We start from the raw sequence: 10,877 nt of genomic DNA on the forward strand, positions 1-10,877 counted from the left end.
AGAGGCATCTGGACCAGACTCTTCCTAGCCTCTAGGATGCTGAAGGGTTACCGGGAAGCATGGCGTTTGAGTATGGGCACCCCAGAAGATTGATTGACCTGCTCAAGTGTGACCTGCCCTGTGCCTGAGTTGCTGGCATCTGTAGGGGCCCCAGAGCTTCAGCGCAAGGGCAATACACAAAGCATACATGCTCAGGATAGGCATGCCTGGATCCATATTCAGCACTGTCCCACGCTAAGTGACTGCGAAACTCACTTCACCTCTGTGGGCCTCAGTTTCCTCATCTGCAAAATGGAGTAACAACAGCTACTTCGTGTCACCCTGAGGACTGTGATCTTGTAGAGATAACGCCTGACATGTAATCAGTGCCCAATAAAGCCTATTCCACTCAGCAAAGTGCCTCCCACTCTCACTTTCTCTGTCTTCCACAAGCCCTGCTCTCGGCCCCCTCTCGGCCCCTCTTTGAAGCAGCCCCAATTCCCTCTCTCTCTGGACTGCTTCTCCTCCAGGTGCGGTTGGAGGAGGCCCCTCAGCTGCTTCTCTCTTAAGTAACATGCGGCAGTCACTGGGTTTCTAGGCTTGTTGCTAATCACGCCAGGAAGAAGTCAATCAAGCTGCCAAGTGTGGGGAAATTTCTGGATTCTTAGAGTCCCTGCGGCCTAACTCCTTCCTGGGGCCTGCAGGGGAGGGGGCAGCCACCAGCCCTGGTGCTCACAGAGCCCTTGCTTCCATTCCTCAGCAAGGGTCTTGCCCAAGTCCCCCCTCTTCCCTCCTCCCACCCTCTTTCAGGGAAAACCAGGACCACCCCTTTTATAGGGAGCCTCCTTTCCTGGCAGCCTCCCACAGGGGTACCTGGCAGGACCACGCACCTTCTTGTCCCGAGGGGTGGTTTGGGTTTCTGAGGACTCCTGGCTGAGCTCCCTCATCTCTTGATTTTCACCCCCCCTCAGGAACAGTTTCCCGGGGACAAGGTTCCCTTCCAGACCTTCCTGGTGTGGGGGGGGTGCAGGGGGGGATACCTCAAGTCTGGAAAAAACTCCTTGGTCCCCAGAAAAACCAACAATTCTCCCTTCTCCTCCCCCAGAACCCAGCCAGCTGCTCCTTGGGCTATTTGGGTTGACGCCTGCCCCTTGCCCTCTTTCCAGGAGCAAATATTGGATCAGGTCCCTTCGCCAGCTGTTTAATTAAGAGCAAAGTGGGTCGTGATCTGCAGGTTTGTGAATGGCTGGAATCCTGGGAAAGAAGAAATGCTTCGAGGTATCAGTGCCCCAGGGGCCTGTGGGCGGGCTGCCTGGGGAAGTACCCATTCCAAGTCACAGAGCCTTTCCTTCCCGTGGCTACCTGCGGCACTGCCAGGAACCACCCACCTGTGAGGCTGGGCTGGGCACCTGGAGAAGCTGGCCTCTTGGAATGGGTCTTTCTTACCAGGCCATTTGGCACGCCGGTCTGATTTGGGACAGCTTGGTCTATTAGGTATTGTGTCTGGTCACATCTAGTCACTCGGCTATACGCACCACCGCGGCCTGGCCGCTGGGGCGTTTTTACCTGGTGGTCACCGACACGTTCAGATGATTTTAACTGGACATGCCTGCTCATTTGGATGTAGGGTCCCTGGACCTAGCTGATCACCCAGGTGTGCCCAAGCTGAACAGGACTGGTGTCTGCCTGTCATGCAGCCAGTTCTGGTCATGGGGCTCACTCCCCCTGCTCACCCCCCCCCCCACAAGGGACAGTGAGGATAACCCTGCTGACCCTCCCTGTTCTGCCCACTCCCCTCCCTTGAGCCACACCTGGCTGTGCTGGGGCCCCAGCCCCTCCCATGCTGCAGGGAAAGGGGAAGCTGATCTAGGAGGAAATTAGGGAAATTAGCTGTGACTCCAGGGCTGGGTTCACTTGGGGTGGTGGCAAAGGACTCCCTGCTGGTCCTAAGGAGCTATTTGCCGGGGGCTCCTTTCCTCCAGGCCCCGGTGGGGGTGGGACAGCTATTTTCCCTCTGTGATGGGCACATACTAAGCCAGGCCAAGAGCTGAGATTTCTAGCAAGAGGTGAGAGGGCCACAGCTTGCCCAGGCATTTCTCTGGGCTGTGCTAACCTCAGAGGACAACACCATGAGTCACCACCACATGGCTGTCCTCACCTCTCCCTGCCCACATTGAGGGAGGGGGAGGGGCAAAAATCATAGTGTTGACCTGGGGCCACTCAGAACCAGAACACCCACCCGGGGAGGGCCGGGCTGGGGGAGTTTTCTGTGCCGTTTCCTGCCCTGGGCACATCTGGATGCTGGCCACCAATCCAGTGGCTCAGTCTTAATATGAAATGTCATGCAAATACACACTAAGCCGCATCCACATTCTCTGCGCGCCCTCGGAGGTTTCAGGGGCTCTGGCCTCTAGGTATCCCCTGTCTGTCCCCAGCAAGCTCACCTTCCTGCTTATGCTGGATGATTTGGTCTGTGGCTCTGTCCTTTCCCATCAGGATCCAGAGCCACAGCATGGAGCATCCAGGCCCCCGCAGCTGCCCTCTGTCCCCTCTCCTCCTGCCCCCTTCCTCACCCTGGGCAGGGGCCATTGGGTAGGCTGGAGAAGCCTGGGGCTTCCTCTCTGTCCTCAGGCTGGTGGCCACGGATGGCTGGAGACATGTGGGTGTCCAGGGAGGCTAATCACTTGGCACCTTTTCATCAGGACATCTTTTAAATATTTGTTCAAAATAGGCTTAGAAGGGAGGCCAAGGGTTCTGTGGGAGTGGAAGTGGGGCGAGAAGGGTGGCCGGGCCAGCCTTGTCCCTCTTCCCACCCCAGGCTGGTTTGCATTGCCTGCTCAGCACAGCACAAGGCCTGCTGGTTTGCGGACCCCAGCATCGAGTCACTACAGAAGCTCAACAGTGAGGGGCGTTTGCCCAGCACCCTAAAAGGTCTGTAAAATGATTTCTCCTACCACACATCTGGTTACATGGCCGGCTACCCCCGACTCCATGTGGCTCTAAGGCCTCTGGGGGCATCTCATCTAGTTCCTTGTATACCACACCAGCACCGATCCCATCAGTCTTTGTTAGGTTTCAAACCAATGGAGTGGGGTGTGCATGTGTGTGAGTGTGTATTTGTGTGTGTGTGTGTGTGTGTGTGGCAGGTGGGTGGAGGTGTCCAGCTGTTCTCAGACAAAGATGGAGCCAGACCTCAAGACCCCTCTTTCTAGAAGTCCAACCCCACAATCTCCTAGGAGCCAAACTGACTCATTTGTTCTCATTCGGTCCTGGGGGTCCAGTTAGGAAGAAGTAGGGCTCCCTCCTCTCCTTCAGTGCCCTGCCACTTCCCTTTCCCAAGGCTCCCAAATTGCTTCCAAGGTCATGGGAGGGCCTGGGGGGCTGGAAGCTTGCAACTCGCCCCTCTAGTTACCCTTCTCCTCGGCAGGGCCCAGAGCAAGGCCTCCCCCCCTGCTCTGACCCTCCCCACTGTCTCCCTATTCCTCCTAGGAGGAGTGGGTGGGTGCCTCCATGAGGTTGGGATTTTGTGTTTAATTATGGAGCAGGAACTTGGCAATGAGGCAGCTCCCAGTAGGGTGTGCAGTGTCTCTCGGCACCCTGGCTAATGAGATAGTGCCAGCCAGCTGACAGAGGCAGGCTGTGTAATTTACGGGTGCCTAATTACTGTGGAGGCTATTGCTTTTAATGAGATCAAGAGCAAAGGCCTCTCCCCCCCCCCAACCCCACTGGCTGGGGAAGTGGAGTTCTGGTCTCTCTCCTACCATATATCAACATGGCTGGCTACTCTGCAGCACTGGGGGGTCCATCCCAATAGTCTTGATTTCTGAATAGCTGTTTAGAGCAGGGCCCTGAGCCAGTTGGTGCTGGGGAGAAACAGAGAGGAAGTTCAAGGTTCCCTAACTGCTCCTCAGACTAAGTCCCCTTCAGTACCTGTCACAAAAGCCACCACAGTCAGCACACAGATCAGCTTCACCCAATGGATGGTGGCTCCTAGAACCTTTTGAGAATCTCTTAAGAGCTTCTCTCTTTTTCTCTGCAGCCAACAATGACTAATACTAACCATCCTCTATGTTCCAAGAACTACTCTAAGTTATTTACATACATATTTCATCTGTCCTCACCATGACTCCACGGGAACAGTGCTTACCTTATTCCCATTCTACAGGTCAGGAAATCAAGGTATGGAGTGAAAAATTTGTTTCTGTCACACAGAGAGAACTTGAATTCAGCAAATGGATCACACTTGAACATGCCAATTTCTAGAGACTCTGTCTTTAGAAACATATTCTGACTCCCCAAAACCTTCCTCTCTCTCTCTCTCTCTCTCTCTCTCTCTCTCTCTCTCTCTCTCCCTCTCTCTCTCAATGTTGGCATGTAACATTATGATTTGTAGACTCCGTGAAGTCCCATGTGGATGCCCTCCTAGAGCTCAGGGCTATCAAACTCCCCACATTTAGGAGGCCTGATCCCAGATTGGGAGATGCCCGAGGGCAGCAACTGTGACTGGCATCTCGCCCACTGAATAAACAGCACTTACTTAGTGTCAACTGAAGGGAGCAAAGGGAAAAGTGAAGGAGAGAGAGAGAGAGAGAGGCAGGGATCGAGGAGGTCAGAATGGAAATACTTGGGCAATCTACACAAAGCAAAATGAGATTTTGTTTGTTTGTTTTGGGGATTGAATCCGGGATCCTCTACCACTGAGCTCCACCCCTAGCCCTTTTATTATTGTTTTTCAAACATTTCAACACAGGGCCTTGCTAAGTTGCCAAGGCTGGCCTTGAACTTGTGATTCCCCTGCCTCAGCCTCCCAGGTAGCTGGGATCACAGACGTGCACCACAGCATCTGGCCCCAAATGAGATTCTTAAATCACAGTTCAAAAGTGGAGAAGAGCCCTCAGAGTCCAGGCAGGACCGGTCATGCCAACAGGATAAGGCACACAGATGCATGCAGCAAGATATCAGAGGACAGAGGGTTCCTGGTCCCATGGGGATCAGGGGTGGTGGCAGGACTAGTTGGGTGACCGCAGTAGCGCGCTCGGAGCCCTTCAGGAAGAAGTCATTAAGCGTGTACGCTGTGTCCCTTACGTCCATTGGCTTTGTTTGCCTTCTCTCCAGGGCAGTGAGGGCAGGAGACACGGGCCGGTGGCTGGCACAGTCCTCAGGCTCCTCCTCCTTTCAGCACAAACAGCTCAGAGCCACAGCGCGGCCAGGGCCCGTCCCCACTTTCCATCTGCCCCTCAGCTCACCACATCCAGGCCTCTGCCCAGCTCCTGCCTCCAGAACAGCCCTTGGAAAGGTCACCAATCTAGGGCGACCAACTGCTTCTGTTTGTCCAGGGCTTTCAGTACTAGAACTGGGAGAGTCCCAGGCAAAACGGGACAGTTGGTCACTTTACCGGTGGCTTCCTAATTGCCAAAATCAGTGGTGTCTTTCAGTCCTTAACTACCTTGACCTCCAGTCACAAGGGACCTCATATGTCATGCCTTGAGGAAGGGAGCCCCTGAGTGAACTTGAAGAGGCCCAAAGCTCCTCAAAGTGAATGGAGAAGATCGTACCTGCGTGTTTTCAGTTCCGGGGAGGGGGTTCCTCGGATTTCATTAGATTCTGAGCTTAGGACCAAGAGGCCCACTATTGGGAGCTATTGGAAGCAACTGGGCAGGGTAGCCCATTGTCAAGTTGTTGTTAAGGTGACTGACGGAAGCGAGGGTTGTGGGGTGTGAACAGAGGCCGGGTTATAGGAGGGCCTGCGGGGTCAGAGCTTGGCCTCCTTCCTTGGCCCTGAGCCAGGCCTCTGAGATTGTCTGCCACCTCTGCAAGCACCTGTCCCAGGCCCATCCGACATGCTTCCTGGATGCTTCTCAAAGACTCAGCCAAGATGTTCTATTGGCCCCTCAGAGTCTGCCTGGCCATAGCTGAACACAGCATCTATCTGAGCATACAGTAGATACTGAATAAATATTTCCAACCAGACTCAAGGTTAACTCTATGATGAATTTAGGAACTGGATTTTAGGGCTTGATTTTAGATCTTTCTAGGGATTGGTCAATCCTCTTTTACCCAGAAGCCTCATAATTCTTAAGTTCTTCAGAGAGGAAAAATCTATTTTTCCTCATTTATTAGTTGGAAAGTTGATTACATGCTCTAAGTGCACACTACAATACAAGTTGGAATCTTTGGTCCCATTCTAGAGGTAAGCAAACCATGGCCCAGGCCTAAGGAAATAGGCTAAGTGAGCCCAGATAAACCAGCTCTCTCCCTCCTCCCCATCCTGCCTGGAGGTCCTCCCGGTGACCTCCCCCACCAATGTTGCCTGTGTCCTCACCCCAGTGACCATTTCAGTCCTGTTGCTAAGGGACACTTTCCCATTTACTCCAGCCCTGTATGGTGGTTTTGTTGCCATGGCAATGCATCAGCCTGAAGGAAGAATATGTGTGTGTGTGTGTGTGTGTGTGTGTGTGTGTGAAGTTTGGAAGGCACTGCTGGATGCAGGGGGTGAGGTTCTAATTGGTTTGATGGTTGCTAGGGTCAACAGGCTTATGATTGGCTGACTCTGTTTATGTGGCCACCCTGTCCTAGAACTCTCTGGGGATGCAGTTGTCACCCCACTGAAGTCTAGAGTGTCATGCGTGATGTGTGTCTGTTCACATACCTGCACATTTAATGCAAATGGTGAAAAGAAGATGAATGCTTGGCCCAGAGACCAGGTAGGAAGTTCTGGGCTCTTGCTGGATTCACACTAGGACCAAATAAATGTCATTTTTCTCCAAATTACACCCACTCCCCATAAATCACTAGAAAACAATGATCTGAGTTCAGACAGAGGAGCAAGAATTGGCTCTACCTGGCCCAGTCCTGCTGTCCCCACTGACTCATACACCTCAAACCAGTTGGGCTGCAGTGGGTCCATCCATGCCGTGGTCTCCCTGCTGCCAATCTCTCTCCTCCCTGCCAAGGACGGACACGCTCTCTCGGTGAGCTTCTCTACCCTTGCTTGGCTTCCCATTTCGCATGTCTTCACTTGACTGAGGAGGGCCGTAAGCCAAACACTGGTGATCTCCTACACATGCAGATGGCTTGACAGTTCACAAAGCACCGTCATCTCCAGGGCCTTTCAATGCTCACATCCCAAGAGGTGGACATTCACACTATTCCCATTTTGCTGAAGAGGAGCACGGAGGCCCAGATAAACAGAGCACCTCTTGTATCTCAGGGGCAGAATCAGGTCTCCAGCCTCCCAGGGGCCCTGCGGTGCTTTTGGAGGCTGTGCCTGCTTGGGTGTGGGTAGGGCCAGAGGGGAGGAGAGGCTGTGGGAGGGAAGGAGATTCTCCCTGTCTGGAAGCTGTGGCTGGGATGCAGGAACGGGGCGGACTTGAACTTTGGGTTTCCAGAAGCTATTCAAATGTGCTGCCCACACAGTCTGTACGGGAGAGCTGTTTCCAGCTTCCCCACTCAGCCCTCAGGCACCCAGAGACGACCGTCCTAGCTGCTGAGTGGTGGCATGTCCCTGGCAGCAAGGAGGAGAGCCAGGATGGGAGCAGGGAGTGGGCTGGGCTGCTGCTGCCCCTCCCCTCCCCCACTGCCAAGCTCTGAGGCCTGCCAGCATCCCTGCTGAACTGCTAGGGCCACCAGGACCTCCCAGGGATGCTACAGACATCAAAGGCTGGCAGAGGGAAACAGAGCTGCAGAGCCCACAGGGGAGGGACCCCAGGAGCCAGGGGACCCTGGGAGTAGGGTGGAGGTGGGAATCCCAGCTACCAGGCTCTTGTCTGACCCTCTGCAAGGAGGAGTTAATGGGCTGCGAGAAGGAAAAGAGCATTGACTGGGTGCCAAGTTCCCATCCCATCGGAATCTCACAGCAGCCCCAGGGGAGAGGGACTGTTACCATCCCTGAGTTACAGTCAGGAAATAAGTCAGAGGTGGACCTGCCCAAGGTCACACTGTCTATGTGGCCTTAAAGCCCCATAGGGCTTGCTCCATGGGCAGCAGGGTAGACGTCCCTCCTTAGTGGGAGGCCCTAGGTGACGTGGCTTCTATAAACCTGGGCTTTTGAGAGACATGCGGAAAGAAAATTGGCATGGGAGGAGGGCTGGGGCCCCGAAAAGTTTGGAGAGAACTTTTGGAAGGGCATAGACAGGAAGCAGAAAAGTGAAGGCAGCCCAGATAGCACATACACAGGGACCTCTCGCCATCCAGCAGTAAGCCCACCCACGCACACGATGTCACTCTTATGCGGCTCCCCATTTCTCCCTGCGCATTTGCACAAACCCTTTTCTTTCTTTCTTTTTTTTTTGGGGGGGTGGTATGGGGGATTGAACTCAGGGCACTCAACCACTGAGCCACATCCCCAGCCCTTTTTTGTATTTTATTTAGAGACAGGGTCTCACTGAGTTGCTTAGCGCCTCGCTTTTGCTGATGGCTTTGAACTCGAGATCCTCCTGCCTCAGCCTCCTCCCGAGCTGGTGGGATTACAGGCGTGCGCCTCTGCTCCTGGCTGCACATGCCTATTTCTGTGGCTGCCAAATCTCTGCGTCCCATCCTCTGGGCTCCATGGAGATACCCACCTGCAGCTTAACCCTTTCTGCAATCCCAAGAAGCAAGACAATCCCTTCAGAACCGCCAACCTCAGAGATACTGAAATGCAGTTCCGTGTCAGGGATGGGGGATTGGGGATGGGTAGGTAGCGTGACAGTCTCTGAGCTAATGGCTGGCTCTGTAGTATTTAGGCTGTGACTGCTCCCTGTGAATTTGTTCCTGATTGTCTGGGGGCAGAGTTAAGGCCTTCTCCTCCATTCTTGCCAATATTGTCCTCACATATGACAGTCCTCTTTGTATCTCTCTTCCAGTAGACAGCTGCTTGAAAACAGGAACTGAAACTCAAAATCATCCCTCTAGGGGTTGGGGATATAGCTCACTTGGTAGAGTGCTTGCCTCGCATGCACAAGGCCCTGGGTTTAATCCTCAGCACCACACACACACACACACACACACACACACACAGAATCATCCCTGTAGCCCAAAGATCAATATAGTCCTTGGCACATGGCAGGAGTTCCATAAGTTTTTGTTGAATGAACAAATGATGGTAACCATATCTGCTATTTATTGCGTTCCTATATGAGCCAAGCCCTATGCTAGGCCCTAAGCATACATTGTCTCTACCATGAACAACTACACAAAACTGATTTTCGTATCTTTGCCCTGCAGATTGAAATGTCGACTCAGAAAGGTTAAGTCATTGGTCCAAGATGACACAGCAATACAAGAGAGTGCGATGAATAAAGGCACACTTCAAGTGCTCCAAGGCCCCACCTGCACTTTGGTGCTTCCAACCTTGCCTGTCTTTACTCCTGTATCTTCTAGAATCAAACAGGCACAGAGTTCTGAGGCTCTGTCTCCCCAATCTCTCTCAGATCAGTTGCCTCCTTTCGCCCTGCTGCTGCTGCTCTGGTCCACGCCTGCACCATTCTCACTAGGACCAGCCTCCAAACTGGGGTTTCCACCGCCACATATTCCTCCATCATGAGTCCTCCACTCAGCTGCAGGAAGGTTGTCCCGCACCACAGACCTGATGATATCGCTTTCCTCTGAAATGCTCCATGGTGCCCCATGTTTTGGCGGTCAGGGTCCTGGCTCCTTAGCCACGGTGCATGTAGCAGGGTCTTCAGGCCCCAGCACCTCCCTCCCTCTACAGTCTGAGCATGGGTTGGAACCTCCAAAACCACAAGCCAAAAATAAACCTTTTTTCTTTATAAGTTGATTAAATCGGGTATTTGTTATAGTGATGGGTAGCTAACTAACACAAGTCTCCTATTCATTTCCCTCCCTTGTTCGACCACAAGCTCCTGGAGGGTAGGGACTGGGTTTTATTCATATTTTGTGCTCAGAGACCTAGCTATTATTCAGCATATAAGAGATATTTAGAAAATATTTGCTGAGATCTCTGTCTCATCCCCCTGGCTCCTTGAAACTGCCCTTTGGCCACATTCTCTCTAATCCTCTCGTAAACACAGTCCTTAACCATAGTCCTTCCCCCTGCCCTGCCTGCCCCCTCCCTGCCTCCCTTCTCCCCAGTATTCTCATTGCTCGCACAGGGATTAGGGAGCCAGGCAGGTTTTTCCTTCCAGTCTCAAGGTTGTGGGTCCAACCACTCTTTGCAATTCTTTGACACTTGGCAGCTTCATTTTTATGAAGTGCTCATGCCAGGAAATCCGCATGCCCTGGCAGAGGAAACAGAGGTCGCAAAGAGCTGGGAGGCCCTCTATGAGATGCCCCTGCTGACTACCCGCTAGTCACTCTTGAGCATGGGCCCTGTGTCTTCTCTCTCTGTCTCTAGCTGAGGCCGATGTCTTCCTGAAGGAAATTGTTCTCTTCTTAACATCTCTCCCCAGGGAAAGGGGTTCAGGCCGAACACGTGCACACTGTGTGGCCTAACCCCTCCTCAAGAGACCTTGGCCCCTGATGTCCCTGACTGGGCAGAGGACACAGACCTGCTCGATTTGGTGTCCCCAGAGCTGAAGCACATCTTTTCTCACAACCCTCAGAAGGAAGCAGGCCTGGGAGGGGCCCAGATGAGGACATTGTGTCCTTCATGCCACCCCAGCCTTTTTTTTTTTAATCCCCAGTCAGATGGTGTGGGTTGAATGGCCATGCATGGACTCCCCCATGTCCGCACCCCCAGTACTGGGGATTAACCTCAGGGCACTCTACCTCTGAGCTATGTCCCCAGTCCTCCCCTTCACACGCACACACCCTCTGCATTTTTTTTGTTTTTAATTGAGACAAAGTCTCTCTGAGTTGCCCAGGCTCACCTGGAACTTGCAAGCCTCCTGCTTCAGCCTCCTGGATCACAGGGATTACAGGCATGTTCCAGCGTGGGTGCCTGGCATAAACTGGATTCT

General features: G+C 53.2%; 1 long non-coding RNA gene across 1 annotated transcript; it reads left to right on the plus strand.

Annotated features, from left to right (window-relative positions):
• Positions 1-1,135: 1,135 nt before the first annotated feature.
• On the plus strand, positions 1,136-9,708 carry LOC124097617 (uncharacterized). Its single transcript, XR_006853298.2, has 3 exons — positions 1,136-1,257; positions 2,798-2,910; positions 9,184-9,708. It is a non-coding gene; the product is annotated as an uncharacterized LOC124097617 (long non-coding RNA).
• Positions 9,709-10,877: the final 1,169 nt, after the last annotated feature.

The sequence above is a fragment of the Marmota monax genome, unplaced genomic scaffold (assembly GCF_021218885.2).
Source record: "Marmota monax isolate L192 unplaced genomic scaffold, Marmota_monax_Labrador192_F-V1.1 WCK01_AAM20220418_F8-fsc00105, whole genome shotgun sequence".
NCBI classification, from domain to species: domain Eukaryota; kingdom Metazoa; phylum Chordata; class Mammalia; order Rodentia; family Sciuridae; genus Marmota; species Marmota monax.